Below are 17173 nucleotides of genomic sequence, written 5' to 3'. Positions count from 1 at the left end.
TTCTAAAACAAAGGGCTTTGTTATGAACTAAGTATCTGTTTTGGTATGTTAAATGGGGCAAGGTAGGCAGCCCTGATTGCTTCCTGGACCACATCAGCCCGCCAGCCCTCAGCGCTGCCAGCAGCTATTGAAAAGGCCCAGCGGCCCTGTGCACTGAGGTTGCAGTGCAGAGAGCCAGGGTGGAGCAGGCCGATTGTGAGGTTTCCCCTCTTGCTGCCTCAGGACAAGTTGTTTCCTGCTGCTGTCTGAATTCACAAGACACCATCCCGAGGTCCCCACAAAACACACTCTCTATCTCACAGAACTGGAAGGGACCTCAAGAGGCCATCGAGTCCAGTCCCCTGTCCTCATAGCAGGATTTTTCCCCATCCTTGGCAGGTGTTTGGGTCCTTCAAGGATTGAGCGCTCAGCCTTGGGGTTACAAGGCCAATGCGCTACCCACTTAGATGCTCCCTCCCCCTGTTATGCTAGCCCCACGCACCGCTGAAAACCACCTGGCAATGTAGTAGGGTACCGATGAAGTAATGGGACTGGGGAACCTGCATCACATGATGCTGAGCCTGCCCCCATGAGGCATTGCAAACCTGCCCTGGAGCACCTTGCAGCCAGTTGCACAGGGGGCCAGCTACCACAATGCGCTGCTCTCTGGGGCCTCTCTCGAGCTGTGGACATGGATGTGCTCCACCGTCACAAGGAACACGACAGTCTCCCTGGACACTCAGGGGCAGATTTAAGGGTGACAGGTCTGAAACAAAGACATTTCAAAAATCAAATGGAGAGAGAAATCTCTGAGCTGCAATTCATTTGCAAATTTGACTCCATCAACCAAGGATTAAACAGAGACTGGGAATGGTTCGCAGCTTACAAAACCGGCTTCTCTGCCCTGGGCGTTAATATCTCCCCATTAGACTGACAAAGGCCCACGTCCCCCTGTCTGATCTGACTTGTTTTTTTCCTCTTTTGAGACCTACTACTGATAATGGGCCATTTCCACCTTGCTGAGTAGACCTTGTCAGCTCTGGCCCTCCCTCTTACTGGGACCCCACTCTTTAAATACCCCTCTGAAACCGCCCCCCCAACTCATGTATTTGATGAAGCGGGTCTTATGCCCATGGAAGCTGATGCTCCAAAACATCTGTTAGTCTATAAGGTGCCACAAGACTTCTTGTAGTTGTCAAGGAACACAACAGCACTTTCCGTGCAGCCAGAGCCGTCCCCTCCACAGGACGAGGTGGAGCGGCTGCCCCAGGACCCTGTACTTTTGGGGGCCCTGGGGCAGCCTCCCCAGCCATCCCATGGCCTGGGGTGAGGGGAGGATTATCTGGGGCAGGGTCTGGGCAGCAGGGGCATGCGGCTGCCTCCCCTTGCCCCGCCCCCACCCCGCCGGCAGCGTGAGTGGCAGCCTGCTCCACTCTGCCACGCCCTCCTTGGCTGGTGAGCCTCCACTCCCGCAGAGAGGCTGGGCTCAGCGGGCTGGGACGGTGCAGGGGAGTGCAGCAGGGGGCTGCTCACACCGTAAGGTGAGTGCTGGGGGGCAGCAACCGCTGCCACCACACCCTGCCCCAAGTAATCCCTGGCCAGGCTGGTCAGGGAGGGGCTAAGGGGACAGGAAAGGAGGTGGGGACTGTAGCATGGGGAGCGTTGCCCAGAGCCCTGCACCGGGGCCACAGGGTAGGGCTTGCCCTGAACCCCGTTGCCCCCTCGGGATGGCCCTGCCTGCGGCCCTGTGACCTGCCAGTGCCATACATCTGCTGGTGCAGCCATCCCCTTCGTCACTACTCAGCTGGCCAACGTGAACACGGAGGCAGCCAGGATGCTAGCCAGCCAAGGAGCCTGACTGCCCACCCACCCACCAAGTGGGCTGCTACGGAGCCTGGAAACCTGACCAACCCCCAGCCGGCAAGCCAAAACGTGCCACTTCTGCTCTGCCAACTTGGCATCGTCCTCCCTTCTGTCCCTGTGAAACGATGTCAGTGTTTTTAGGGTCTCTGATTTGGAACTTTTTTCAAACTCTCAGTTCCACCCTGGCACTATTCTGGTGACATTGGTTCAGTGCTGACTCAGAGGACCGATGCCCCGCCATGGTGATGAGGGGTGGCGTGACTGTCATACATGGGAGTTGTAAAACCTATTAATTGCAGTCAATCAAGCCTCGCCTGGAAGAGAACTATCAATTAAGGGTAATTACATTCTGCTTCTCTGAGTGCCAGGGGTAGCAAATGCAGAAGTGCCTAGATTCAATACACACAGGAGGACACTTAACAGCCAGGATGAGTCCAGACTCCTCCTACCACAGAGGCTGATTATAGGTTTGTGCATTTGACAAATAAAGAACCCTGATTAACTCTACTAACTGCCAGTGTTCCTCAACCCAAATGCAATTCCCTGTGCAGTGTCACTTCAAATAAGAATCCTCTTTATTTCCTTTCCCTAAACTATTGTCTGTGTTACGCACGGCCGTAAGAACCCTGCAGAAAGCAGAGATGGATGAGTCATTGCTTATTCATTATATACAATGCATTCAGCAGAATTGAGCCTCACTCTTCCATTCATGACCTGTCTGCATGTCAGTGAGGATTTTCCCCGAATCAGCCATTCGTAACAGTGCAAACATCAGCTGTGCACATTTTGGAAGTCCCAGGGGTTTGTAAACAGTGCCGAGAAGCGGTAATTCAGTTGCCTGGATTCCGTTTGCAGCAGGGCCATTGGCATCCAAGGACACCATCATGGAGCAACGATTGGCTGCCCTGTCCTTTACAAACAGAGCAGCACCTGCAGAAATCACTGGTAAAACATCTTGTGAGGAGCAGGTGGGAAAAGATAAAGCAGGAAATGAGCAGAGCTAGCAAATCCTAGAACATTTTAGAAGGTTGTGTTCTGTTTTGGCTATATACGTGAGCCCTGGACTTAAAAAATTCCAGGCCGAGATGGGCAGCAAGGGGCAGAAGCAATATATATAAGCTACCATCAAGCACATTTTACATCCTTTTCCTCTAAAACATTGACACCAAGTAGCCGTCTACACAGCCCTGGTCTGAGTCATTGAATCCCCAGAGTGCCAAGATGGGCTCTGGCCAGTGAGGCTCAGGGACCTGCTGTTTATTCCCACACACAATCTGCCATAGGCATGGACTGAATCCAGGGGTGTTCATTTTATGCCACGCTGTCAGTCACTTCCTACAGGCACTAACAGCATTGCAATGTGAAGTGTTCTTTGAGAAGGGTGTACTGACTCCCATTTGACTGCCGGCCAGGGCTCTGCTCAGGAGGATCACAACCTACCATGTTTTAAAGGTGATCCACAGTCCATCAAAATAATAGGCCATTGACCCTTTTTCCTTCTCTTTGGGGGTGTAAAGATGGCTTGAAAGGCATTTTTTGAATTTCTGGCTGCTTTCACCTTAGTAATTTAATGCCCGACGATTCTAGAGGACTCTGTGGACAAATGGTCAAAAATGAAGAACGCCGTCATGTTCCTCCAATCTCCCTCTTTTCCTTTCCACCTTATAACAGGTCTGAATAATGGGCAGCTGGCTGAATAGTCAGAGAGAGAGAGGGGAAGAGAGAGTAAGTACCTGGCAGTGATGCTCACTTGTGAGTTTCATAAAAACTTAAGGGGGATCTTGATTATCTTATGCATTACAAGGACAATCTCCTCACCTTTGATATTCTCAGGAATGGCACCCATCCCACCTAAGGTGATTTACTCTTTCTAGGGGTCCATTTACCGATAGGTAGGGTGGCCATATCTCCCTGTCCCAAATATGGGACAAGGAGATATGGGGCGGGGGGGGGGGAGCAGCTGGCCGACCAGCCTGAGCTGCGGATAATGGGGGCGGCAGGGGGCTGCTGTGCAGGGTGACCAGAGTGGAGCGGGGAGGGGGCTGCAAGCAACTTCTCCCTGGGGGCTGAGATAAGTCAAGGGACCCCCAGCCAGGTGAGTGGTCCCACTCACTACCAACGCCCACCAACCGCAGCCTCCCCATCCCTAGCTCACTGCCTGCCCCCCCCCAACTGCAGCCTCCCTGCCCCAGCTCACTGCCAGTCCCCCAACCACAGCCTCCCTGCTCCCCTCATCACTGCCAGCCCTGCCCCCCAACTTCAGCCTCCCTGCCCTCCAGCTCGCTGCCAGTTCCCCTACACCAAACCCACCCCAGACCAGGAGAATCCCAGTCCAGCCAGGCCCCGCTGCTCCCTCAGCCCAGGCCCCAGAGGGCCGGGGAGCAGGCAGCGTGAAGCCCAGCCACACTCAACTTGGCCCCAGTCCACCATGGCTGCGTCCTGCCTCCGGGGCGGTGGGCTGCCAGGGGTGGGGGAGGAGTGGGAATGCCACCCGGGACTTGGCAGTGACCCCCCCACCCCTCTGGCTGGCCGGGAGCCCTGCACTCCAAGCAGCCCAAGACAGCCCTGGGCCTGAGGGGAGCTGGGCCAGACCCCCATGGGGAGTGGGGGTGGACTCAGCCCTGCAGCCCCTTTCCTCCAGGACCTGCTTCTTAAACTAGTGCACTGGGCTGGCAGGGCAGGTCCACAGCACGAGGTGGGGCGGCTGGCTGGAGGCAGCCCCAGCCAGGCCAGGGCAGGGATCCCGGCCGGTTCCCTCTAGCGTGGCTGGAGAGCACACGAGTACTGTACGTGCTCTCTGGCCAGCAGCTGCCCCTGTGCCCCAGCAGGGGGCCAAATACAGGGCAATTAGCTCCTTTGGTGAAATAAGTCGGGACACCTTTCTGGCACCCAAAATACAGGGCTGTCGCCCAAGGGGGTCACCCAAGGATACAGGTGATCACCCAAGGATAGGGGACACCCCATCCTGCTTTCCTCCTTTTCCCCCACTGCTCTGTATTTACCGTCTGCTTATTTTTGCTCCAGAAGCTGCTGAAGGGGGTCTTACCTGAGAAAGCCGATTACCTAATAAATACAATGTTTAGTCTTCAAGGTGCTACAGGACAGCTTGGGTGATTATGAATTAACTATTAATTATCAATTATCATTAGTCATAGTAGTTTGTGTAGCTACAAATAAACATGGCTCATCCCCCTGAGGCTATTGTGGGTTTCAGATAAAACAACTCTTTGCTGCTCGCCAAAGACAAGCCTTTTAGCATCATAATCAACCTGCTTCTGTTTATAGACAAACTCCCTGCCTCAAAGATAGAGTTGGGAGCGGCACAGAACTCATTACTGAGGCTCAGACTGTAACACAGATATTTTCGGTAAAAATTATGAACAGGTCACAGGTGTCTGTGAATTTTTTTTGGTTTTCTTTTGTTTTGCCTGGGACCTCTCCATAAATTTTGCTAAAAAAATCTGGGCTGTCAATTAGCGTGCGTTAACACCTGGAATTAATGCAAGGCAATCTTAAATGCATTAAAACCATTAATGTGTATTAATTGCAGGCCTTAATGAGCGTTAATTGACAGTCCTGCTTTAAAGCGTGCACCCAGCCACAGCCCCTGCCAGGTCCCTGCAGCTGCAGAGCTGCCAGTGGGGCTCCGTGCCTGGCCGGTTCCTAGTCCCAGGCTGGGTCCCCAGGGCTGGAGCTGCTGGGGGTGGGGGCTCCCTGCCCCAGGGCTGCCAGGATTCCCCCAGCTGGGTCCCACATCTGGGGGGCTGCTGGCAGGGCTCCACACCTCAGCTGGCTCCCAGCTGTGGGGTTGCTCCAGGCTGGGATCCCACAGCCATAGGACACCAGCTGGAGCTGGGGGAACCCTGGCCGTCCCATGATTAATTCTGATTATTTTTTTCGTTGCTTGACAGCCCTACTGAAAGTGTCCCTGACAAAATGGGAGGAGAGGAAGGTGCAGCAGCTACACCAGCTGGGGGGCTCTGGGGTCCCCTTGCCGCTCTCTGCAGCTGGGTTAATGCTGCGGGATTCTCAGTGCCCAGTGTGACTGGGGCCCAGTGGGTGGGCTCCTCCTGCCTGCCACAGCAGTGCAGCTGGGGGGTCCTCTCCCTGCCTGCAGTGCCTGGGCTGTGGCAGGAGCTCCCACGGCTGGCTGTGGTGGGTACCTGCAGGGAACCCTACTGCCTGTGGCTAGTGGGAGCTCCAGCAGACACCCACCACACCTAGGAGTTGAGAACTCCAGGATCCTCCTACTGCCGGTGGCCCCCAGTGGTGGCTGAGACCTGCGGGGCAGCCTGCTGACAGCTCCAGCGCCGGGACAGAAACCATCACAGGCTTCTCTGGAAGCCACACATTCCATGACCTCCATGCCATGATCACAGCCTTACGCATCCCACTCAGCAGCTGTGTTCCAGTTAAGAGTGTCACCTGGGGCTAGGCTGTGAGCAGATCTCAGGTGTCAACTTGTGCGGGGGGAGGCCCCCCCCCCGCCCTTCACCACATGCCAGCTGTGCTTCCGGTCAGACCAACACCCGGCTCCTGAGAACACTCTCACCACACAGGAGCGCTCCAGACACCCAGAGAAGCCCCTGCTCCAACCTGTCAACCTCCCTTCCAGAGACACCCTCGCTACCAGCCTCACCTCATCCAGACATCCCGCACCCCTCCACCCTGACAGCACACACCCAGACACCTCTGGATGCCCTGAGGCAGCACCTGACATCCCAGCACAAACCTCACCCGGCAGTTCCAGACTCCTGCCAGCACTCCCCCATTCAGATACCTCCGCGTCCCTGAAGACCTAGCCCATGTATTGTGCCTTTCCATCAACTACTCCCACCAAGAAAACAAAGCAGCGGAAATGTAGCACTTTAAAGACCAACAAAATGATTGATTCGGTGATGAGCTTTCCTGGGACAGACCCACTTCTTCAGATCAATGTCGTTTCCAATACAGATTGACATCTACAAGGATAGAGGACCAAAGAGGAAAAAAAACTGCAATAAAAACAGACAAATCAAACAGGATAGAAGGAAGGGGGTGCAAGGTGCGGGATGTTAATATGCTCATCGTTATCTCAGACTGGACAATTTTAACACCCCCCCACCTCTCACCCCCTTTCTTCTATCCTAGAACACCACTGGCCATCACATACAGTCCCCAGCTAACACCTCTCCAACACATCATCAGTGATCTGCAACTCATCCTGGATAATGACCCTTCACTCTCACAGACCTTGGGAGGCAGGTCTGTCCTCGCCTACAGACAGCCTGCCAACCTTAAACAAATCCTCACCAGCAACTATAGATCACAACACAGTGACTCTAAACCTGGAACCAATCCCTGCAACAAGCCTCGCTGACAACTCTGCTCACATATCTACACTAGCTACATCATCACAGGACCTAACATCAACCACACCATCAGGAACAACAAGAAGTCCTGTGGCACCTTATAGACTAACAGATTTTTTTGAAGCATAAGCTTTCGTGGGCAAAGACCCACTTCATCAGATGTATGAGTCTCATACATCTGACGAAGTGGGTCTTTGCCCACGAAAGCTTATGCTCCAAATATCTGTCAGTCTATACATTACTACAGGACTTTTTGTTGTCCTCGAAGATACAGACTAACATGCTTACGTCTCTGATACATACCATAAGGGGCTCCTTTACCTGCACAGCTACAATATTCCATCATGTGCCAGCAATGCCCCACTGTAATTTACATTGGCCAAACTGGACAGGCTCTACATACAAGAACAAATGGACACAAATCAGACATCAGGAATGGTAACATACATAAACCTGTAGTAGAGCACTTCAATCTCCCTGGACACTCAGTAACAGATTTAAAAGAAGCAGTCCTACAGCAAAAAAAATTAAAAAATAAAACGGAGAGAGAAATCTCTGAGCTGCAATTCATTTGCAAATTTGACTCCATCAACCAAGGATTAAAGAGAGACTGGGAGTGGCTGGCCCCTTACAAAAGCAGTTTCTCTGCTCTGGAAGTTCACACCTCCACATTAGAATCTGACAATGGGCCACATCCCCCCTGACTGATCTGACTTGTTTTTTTTCTCATCTCTTGAAGTATACTACTGATAATGGGCCATTTCCACCCTGACTGAATAGATCTTATCAGCTCTGACCCTCCCTTCTACTGGGACCCCCCTCTTTAAATTCTCCTCTGAACTCATGCGTCTGATGAAGTGGGCCTTTGCCCATGAAAGCTTATGCTCCAAAATATCTGTTAGTCTTTAAGGTGTCACAGGACTTCCTGTCTCTTTTTATTGCAATTTTTTTTTCTTTTTGATCCTCTCTGCTTATAGATGTCAGTCTGTATTGGAAATGAAATTGATCTGAGGAAGTGGGTCTGCCCCACAAAAGCTCATCACTGAATAAATCATTGTGTTAGTCTTTAAAGTGCTACATTTCCGCTGCTTTGTTTTGTTGGTGGGAGTAGTTGATGGAAAGGCACAATACACGGGCTTTGTTGGAGTTCAGACTAACGCAGCTGCCTCTGTTACTACGCCCACCAAGGAGCAGAGGAAGGTGTATTGACTGTAAGCATCCATTGCAAGTTACAGGTCATGGACATGTCATTTGAAAACCTTCAAGTTAGTTCACCGACACTTTTTGCAGTCAGCGTGATACAAGGAGTTGAACAAAACTTGACCACTATTTTTGTGTTTGAGTCACCTACACCTCTAATCCAGAACTGTACTGACATCTGGTGGCTTGAAGGGGCAGGATAAATACGTAGTAGAGAGGAAAAACTTGGTAGATAGTGCTATCTGGTGGCACTGAGGCAAAAGTCTTCAGCGTAAAAATATTTCGAGGCTCACATGAGGTCGGTGCTGGTTGAAAATTAAAGTGCACAAGTCACCATCAGTGCTTAGCATAGTCTGGCTCATTCATCCAAAGAGAGCATGATAACTGTACACACAAGGCGAGGTTTCTATCCCAGTGGGCTGGAGTCAGGCTGTAGCCGCAGTAAGCTTGTGATAGCTCCTGTTCAGTGCAGTGTCGGGAAGGGATGGCTGGAGTTTCATGGGGCTCTTATTGCTTTCCGAGTTAATTTTTAGAGTTGCTGGGCAGTTCAGGCTGTGGCCAGCAATCACCTTTGCCGGCTGGGTTACTGCGATTGAAAACGCCTGGGCTTCACCAACGGCAGGGTCCTGGGAGTCCAGCTCTAGCAACGTCGGGCTGGGTCCCTCTCTCAGTCCAACCTGCCAGCGCCCTTGCACCTCACCTCAGACCTGACCTGTGCCCTCCTCTCCCTGCAGCAGGCAGCTCTGTCCTGAATGCCCTTCTTTGTGGGCCACTGCTGCTGCATCTATCTGCATGGGAGGAGGCATATGGTACCCCGCCCTGCCCCAGGCAACCCTGAGCGGAGTCCTTCCTGCTGGGGCGTGGAGGTGTGTGGTGGTGCTGGGAGAGGAGCAGGGGGATGGGGGCCTAGCCCCAATCCCTCCCATACCCCTGACCACTCATCAGCACCCCAGAGCCTGCACCCCAACTCTATATCCCATCCCAGAGCTCCTCCCACCCCCCCCAAGGCCTCATGTCCAGAGCCAAAGCCTCTGCCTCAGGACATGGCAGGTATCGGGGTAGACAGGACTTGGACCTGCTCTGGGCACCATCAAAAATTGTACAACCCTGCTGCCTCTGTGCCCAGTCTGGCTTGTGCTGACCAGCTTTTAGGGGCACCCTTTTGTTTCAATCTCATGGCCTCCTGAGGGAAATTACTCAGCTTCTTCGCTTGCTTGACTGGTGCCCTTCGCCCTTCTCCTCCACCTCTCAGAAAACCTGGACACAGCGGCTGCGTCTACACGTGCACGCTACTTCGAAGTAGCGGCAGTAACTTCGAAATAGCGCCCGTCACGTCTACACGTGTTGGGCGCTATTTCGAAGTTGAAATCGACGTTAGGCGGCGAGACGTCGAAGTCGCTAACCCCATGAGGGGATGGGAATAGCGCCCTACTTCGACGTTCAACATCGAAGTAGGGACGTGTAGACGATCCGCGTCCCGCAACATCGAAATAGCGGGGTCCTCCATGGCGGCATCAGCTGGGGGGTTGAGAGATACTCTCTCTCCAGCCCTTGCGGGGCTCTGTGGTCACCGTGGGCAGCAGCCCTTAGCCCAGGGCTTCTGGCTGCTGCTGCTGCAGCTGGGGGTCCGTGCTGCATATACAGGGTCTGCAACTAGTTGTTGGCTCTGTGTATCTTGCACTGTTTAATGAAAGTGTGTCTGGGAGGGGCCCTTTAAGGGAGCGACTTGCTGTTGAGTCCGCCCCGTGACCCTGTCTGCAGCTGTGCCTGGCTCCCTTATTTCGATGTGTGCTACTTTGCCGTGTAGACGTTCCCTCGCTGTGCCTATTTCGATGTTGGGCTGAGCAACGTCGAAGTTGAACATCGACGTTGCCAGCCCTGGAGGACGTGTAGACGTTATTCATCGAAATAGCCTATTTCGATGTCGCAACATCGAAATAAGCTATTTCGAAGTTGGGTGCACGTGTAGATGTAGCCAGCATGAGCAGGACCGGGCGGAAATGTAGTTCTCACACCCCTCTGGAGGCCCCACCAGTTTGTGTCGAGTTTATGACGTCCCTTGCAGAGTTATGTTTCTCCTCTTTCTGAATGTGAAGGAAAATCTTTCAACATGAACCCAGCGCAAACCAAGGCACTCACATCTAACTAACTGGCCAGGCTGCTAGCTAAAAATGATACCTCTGAGAGGTACAAACAGCCTCTGTATATGATCCTATTCACCTGAACAGGCCGTCACTAGGAGGGGTGCAGGGTGTGTGCCCCCCCCTTAACATTGTTATACAGGTGAATCTTCAAGGGCAGCTGCTGGTTATGTCATCATCATCATCATTATCCACTACCACGGGCTCAGCACCTGTTGGTATCTGATGCCGCCCTCACTATTTCCTTCCATCTTTCCCTGTCCAGTGTGGAGTCGCTTAGTTTCTATAGACTAGCTCCACACCAATCTACTGTATCATCCACCCATTCTCTGTGGGGTCTGCCTCTCCTATTCGAACCGTCCATTATGCCGAATACCAGGGTCTTGACTTTTCGTTCATCTTTCATTCTGCAAATATGCCTGAATAGCTGTAACTTCCGTCTTACAACTTGCTGCAGTAGGTTCTCTTTTGGCTGTATCTTCCCCTGTAATTCCTTGTTGGTGGCTTTCTGCATCCATCCTATTCTCAGGACCTTTCTATAAACAACTCCTATTGAATTCCAATAGCCTTCTCTTTGAATCTTTTGTTATCACCCAGGTCTCACTTCCGTACAACATGCTGCCGAATACACACATTTTGAAGACACACAGCTTCGGTCCAAAGCTAATCGCTTTGCTTTTCCAGATCTTATCCATTGCTTTCAAACTCGCTCTTGCTTTTGCTATTCTAGTCACTGTTTCCTTCTTACAGGCTAGCTCATACATCATGTTGCTCCCCAGATACGTGAACTTCTCTACGTGCTCTAGTTCGATCCCATCTACACTTATCTTCCTCCCTACTCCCTGGTTACAGGTTAAATATTACTACTGTAATGCCCAGCTGTATAATCACAATGTTGTTATATTGAAGTTCTTTTTATAGTTAGAATGAAACATTTATAGTTAAAAAAAAAAAAAACAAAAAACACAACATCACTCACTGGTCATGGTCAGTGTCATCCTGTTTACTTTCTGAAATCCATGAAGTGGACAGGGGGCTGCAGACAGGGGAGTTTTAAGAGGGAGAGAAAGAGATTCCACCATTGAAGAGACTGTCTCCAGTGAGCTCACTAGTGTTTGGTGAGAGCGTTTGCTTGACTGTTTAAATTTTGAATTCTGATTGCCGGTGATTTCAGTTTCAGTTACTGTGGCAGTTGGGATTGTGTATCCGGGAGGGATAATTTGTTCCCTTGATCATCCTCAGCATCAGCTTTCCCCTGTGTGTCTAACGAGGGGGAGGCCTGACCTAGGTTTGCAGGCTTTAAAAAAAAAAAAGAGGCAGAGCAACTGGGAGTGTGAAGAAGACAGGGGGCTGCAGACAGGTGCATTTTAAGAAGGAGTTTGATAGAGGCAGTGTGACAGAAGGGGATCTACTATGGGTAGGAAGACCCGCAACACCGGTGCCAGCACTGCTCCTGTCTCCTCCACCTGTGCCTGCAATCAGATAGACCCCCTGACCAGGGATGCCTCCACCCAAACCCTGGTGTGGTTTTGTAGGGACTGTGAATTGCAATTCCCACTTACTGAAGTCCAGGCTGGGGGGACTATCCCTTGTGGAAGGTGTCTTCTGGTGGAATCTCTCAGGAAGCAGGTGGGAGAACTACAGGAGGAGGTGGCTAAACTAAGGAGTATCCATATCCATGAGCAATTCCTGGGCAGTATTCATGTGGAGACAGCTAAGGTTAAGATAGCTGTCCCACCACTAAAGAGTACTGACACACCATCGGTGGAGGAGGAGATGGCTCGGGGGGACACTGGCAGCTGGTCACTTCTGCTCTGAACCCTCTCACCATGGTACTGGGAAACCATTGTGCCGCTCTGGATATGGGAGATACAGGACATAAGGAATCACCCCTTACAGCAGAAGCAGAGAAGCCTTGTTACCCCCAAGGCAGGGAGGTCTGGTGCCACCATTACGAGGAAGAAACGTAGGTTAGTGGTGGTCGGAGGCACCCAGCTGTTGCCCTGACAAGCAACTAACAAAATCATCCAAAGCTCAGGACTTGGTGGTAATGGGGGACTTCAACTATCCAGACATATGTTGGGAAAGTAAGCCAGCGAGGCACAGACTATCTAGAAAGTTCTTGGCCTGCATTTAAGTTGTGGCAGTTACATGGAGCAAAAAGGGCTTGGTGGTTGAATTGAAGGATGCACACCTCTACCCCTTGTTTCTGGCCCTTCATATTTGCCCCATTGTTGTACCTCTGACCTCTACAATCACTAATTTGGAAGCCAAGTCTGTCCAGTGCAGCTATGAGATAATCTGACTGTCCTCATCCACTTTTGTCTTGAACTGGAAGAAAGTTAACAACCCTCACTTTAACTTTTACAAAAGTCATGCCTATGTAACATAGCACAAGGGGCGTCTGCTCTCGATTACTCAGGTCAGGGGTACAGTCAAGAATCACTGCAAAGTATTTGGAAGTTTTCACTCTTTCAAGAAATTTCTTCTTCACCTGCAAAGCCCTCAGTGAGATTAGCTCATTTGGAATATGAAGCCCAAGAGAGTGGTCCCGGATCCCTTCATTTCTGAACGCGTATGGCTGATGTTCTTGCCCTGTAGGATCCGATTTAGCTAGCCGTTCACTTAATCCCAGCAAGTTGCCATTATGATGTTCACAGAGCCTTGCATTTGTTCCACAAACTGCTGTTACACTCTGCTAGATATTGCACAACTGTTAGAACACGCGTCAATGCTGATTGCCAGTATGTTGTCGTCGTCGTCTTGTTTTCAAGCAATGCATACTCATCTATGGTTTTCATTGCGGACAATCTTCTTTGCATTTCATCCACTTTCTTGAGTTTACAATATGCGCACTGGATAAATTTGTGGGGTTGCAATTTATCGTTGACATGTTTCCAATCATTGCAATCGTTGGCTTGCCATTTTTGAGCTGTACCATTTGCACCAAAGGCAAAACGCTGCATCAACTTTCTTGGAGTGCACCAGCCAATTTCTTTCAACCCTTCCTCCATTCGGCACACTCCATGCGAAAAAGACTTCTGGAAAGTGTCGACTGTCGTCATTTTTTTGGAAAACCACAGTCATTACCAATAATTTTCACAGGCCCTCTCTCCATTAATACATCTGTGGTCTTGTTACAGAGTAAATCTGACCAATTTGCTGGATCATACTTCACATACACATCTTCTTCAGCAAAAATATCATCTTCTATCTCCACAGCTTGTGCACCTTCCTCAGCCTGGGTACAAATGCAGGACTCCGTTAATTCAGCATTTTCTTTAGTAGCTAAAAAAACTCTTTTAGAAACAATAAACTTTTCCAGTGAACCTTTCAGTGCCTTCTCTGTCTGTCTCCCTTCTTTTCTTTTCTGTCTGTTTTCTGCACCTGAGATATATTTTCTCTACAGTAAACCCCCATTTAATGTGTCTTCACGGTGCATGAAATCCGCTTTAAATCAAGTTTCACACAAGGCGAAGCTGCTAGGCTGTCAGCCTGCCTAGTTTCTTGCAGCTGCAGGCAGCAAGACAGGCTAAGAGCCCCTTCTCCTGCTTTCCCAGAGCGGGTTTAGGTTCCACTCTGGGATGGTAGGGGGAAGGCTTTTATCTCACCTAGCTGCCGGCAGCCAGGCACGCTACAACCCCCTGCCCAGAGCGGCACTGCTGTCATGCTGACAGCTGCACCGCTCCGAGAACATAGGGAGAAGAGTTTAAGCCTCCAAAACCCCATTCCTCCCTCCCCACCAGGCTCAGCCCCCTGCCGCCCCAGCTCACCCCCACCGCCGTGCTGGGGGTTCCAGCTCCAGCCAGCCCCCATGCCCCTGGACCTGGCTCCAACCCCCCAGCCGGCTCAACACCCCACCCAAACCCCCACACCTCAGCTTCAACCCCACGCCCCCTCCCCTCCTGCAGCCCTAGCCCACCTCAGGCTTAACACCCCTGCCCCCCCCATGCCCAACCCACCGCCCAAGCCCCCCGACTTACAGTAATCTAATGAGATATGCGAATTTCACGTATTTGTCTCTGTGCCTGCAAGCCACTGTGTGCCAGCTGAGGCTGGAGGTGTGTTTGTAGCACAGGGCAGGGGAACACCAAAGGCTGGAGTAGCAGCAGAGAGCAGGCATGAGGGGGCACGGCGGGCTGGGGGTACACCGCCTGCTACTGCGGCTTCCTTGCCTGAACCCCCAATCTTTCCCCCCTCCCCACGCACCCCTCTCCCCCCAGCCCCCTTGCCCCTTACCACTCTCCTATTAACTCCTCCAACTCCCCCTAATACCGGCGCCTCTCCTGGAAGCATTCACATGCCCGATTTCCGTCCCCCAGAGACCGATTACAATTTCGTCAAAATCAAATGGCCTCCCATCTCCCTCAATCTGCAGCACCTTACCGGCACCTAGCCCCGAGCTCCTTTTGTCTCACAGGGTGGTGGTTGGCTCATCCTTTGTTATGCTGACTGATGGTGGGGGGAGTTCACACCTTCTGTCTGAATGATATTGGTCTGGGATTCATCTAAACCAGTGGTCCACAAACTTTTTGGCATCACGCCCCTCCCCCCTTTTGATTTTTGAGAAACCCTCACGCCCCCTTCTCTTCTTTACCATCGTCCAACTCCCCTTTTAAACAAAAACTTCAGTTTGTAACTTAAAACAAACACAAAAACTTGATATAAAGTGTTATTTAAAATTAAAAATGAGCACAAATAGTTTTTCTTGGCCCCTTGCGGGTGCCTGGTACAGCCCCGGGCCAGCCACCAGGGGTCTGTACCAGCCGCCTGCCCGCCCGAGCCCTGCGCTTCCAGAGCTGCCTGCTCGAGCTGACCAAGCTCCGCACTGCCAGGGCCAGCCGCCCGTCTGCCAGACGCCTGCCCAAGCTGTGGGCCAGCTGCCTGAGTCACCCACCCGAGCCCCATGCTGATGGGGCCAGGCACCAACCCGCCTGCCCGAGCCACCACCCAAGCCCTGCACTGTGTTGCTGGGGGGCCAGCTGGCCCAAGCTGCCTGAGTCCCCGTGCTGTCAGCCGGCCCAAACACCCATGAGCCACCTACCCGAGCCCCTCCCCTCCCCTCCCCTGAGTCAGGCACCCCTAGCCCCCCATCTAACCCCATCCTCCTCTTCTTCCCCCTGCCAGCCCACACTTACTCACCTTTGCAGGAGGCAGCTAGCTCCACATGGGCCTTCACCGGCTGCCTGCTTTTTACAGGGGCTGTGCTGGGTTGCCCATGTGAAATGGCAGGGGCTGAGAGCTGGAAGTGAGGACCAGCTTTTTCTTGGGGTGGGGGGAATGATGCGGGGGAGCTGGACCATCTTCCCCCCCCCCCCCGGAGGTCAATGGGAGAAACTCCTGCTTGCTCCCCGCAATATCGAGGATACAGGGGTTGACTGCCAACCACAGGTAGTTTGATTTCCTGCAGCTCTACGAAGTGTGTGAAATCGAACTCCGGAAGATTGACCCTGACCAGGTCGATCTCCTGCATAGTCTATACGTACCCTTAACGTCAAATAACTATTTTAAGGGTTTTGAAAGATTTCAAGCTCACCTGATCCCTTGTAACGATCCACTTGCAGCTGTTGTCAATGAGCCGCCTACCCAACCACACAACCTGTGCCACCTGCAGGCTGGTCCTTTCTCCATTGCTCCCAGACGTCAAACTTGCACTTACATTTGTGAAAGCAAAGACCCTCAGCTCAGGATTAAACAAAGACTGTGAATGGCTGGCTAAATACAAAAGCAGTTTCTCCTTTCTTGGTGTTCACACCTCCACATCAACTGCTGCTGGTAGGCCTCACCCTCCCTGACTGAGTTAACCTCGTTATCTCCAGCCTTGCTCTGGCCTGCCTATTTATACCTGCCTCTGCAAATTTCCACTACCTGTATCTGACAAAGTGGGTCTTTGCCCACAAAAGCTTATGCTCAGACATTTCTGTTAGTCTATAGGGTGCCACAGGACCCCTCGTTGCTTTTGCAGATCCAGACTAACAAGGCTACCCCTCTGCTATTTGTGAAAGCAATTTCCCTACCCTGGCAAAACAAAGCAGCAGAAACGTAGCACTTCAAAGACTAACAAAATGATGTACTGGGTGACGAGTTTTCATGGGACAGACCCACTTCTTCAGATCAATTTCTCCCATTGACCTCCCTCTGTGGAGACAACTAAGTAAGATCAATTTGATCTGAAGACGTGAGTCTCTCCCACGAAAGTTCATCACCCAATAAATCATTTGGTTAGTCTTTAAAGTGCTACATTTCTGCTGCTTTGTTTTGTTGGAGTACAGACTAACATGGCTACCTCTCTGTTACTTCTCTACCCTGAATCATTTGAAGCCAAAGGAAAAGCAGCCAGATGAAACACTCTTCCCTCCCAGGCAGGTGGGATGAACTAACGATGCGTCTTTGACCACTGCCAGGTGAACTCTGCCGTCTTGCTGACTGACCAGAAATACTGTAACGATGACGGATAACAGAGGAAAATGTTCTATTATTTTCATTTTTTAACCCCTGTGCTTCTGCACACTGAGAAAAGGGCACATGAAAGTCTTGTTTAAACCGGTTGTTGGGTGACAAAGCTGTTCTTCACCCCGGTAGAGCCCACACTTCCAGCGGATTGGTAACAGAGAGTAAGCCATGCTCATCTATACACTA

The sequence above is a fragment of the Carettochelys insculpta genome, chromosome 3, assembly GCF_033958435.1.
Source record: "Carettochelys insculpta isolate YL-2023 chromosome 3, ASM3395843v1, whole genome shotgun sequence".
Classification (NCBI taxonomy): Eukaryota; Metazoa; Chordata; order Testudines; family Carettochelyidae; genus Carettochelys; species Carettochelys insculpta.
The sequence above is the reverse complement of the archived record's forward strand: the minus strand, read 5'-3'. Positions refer to the sequence as shown.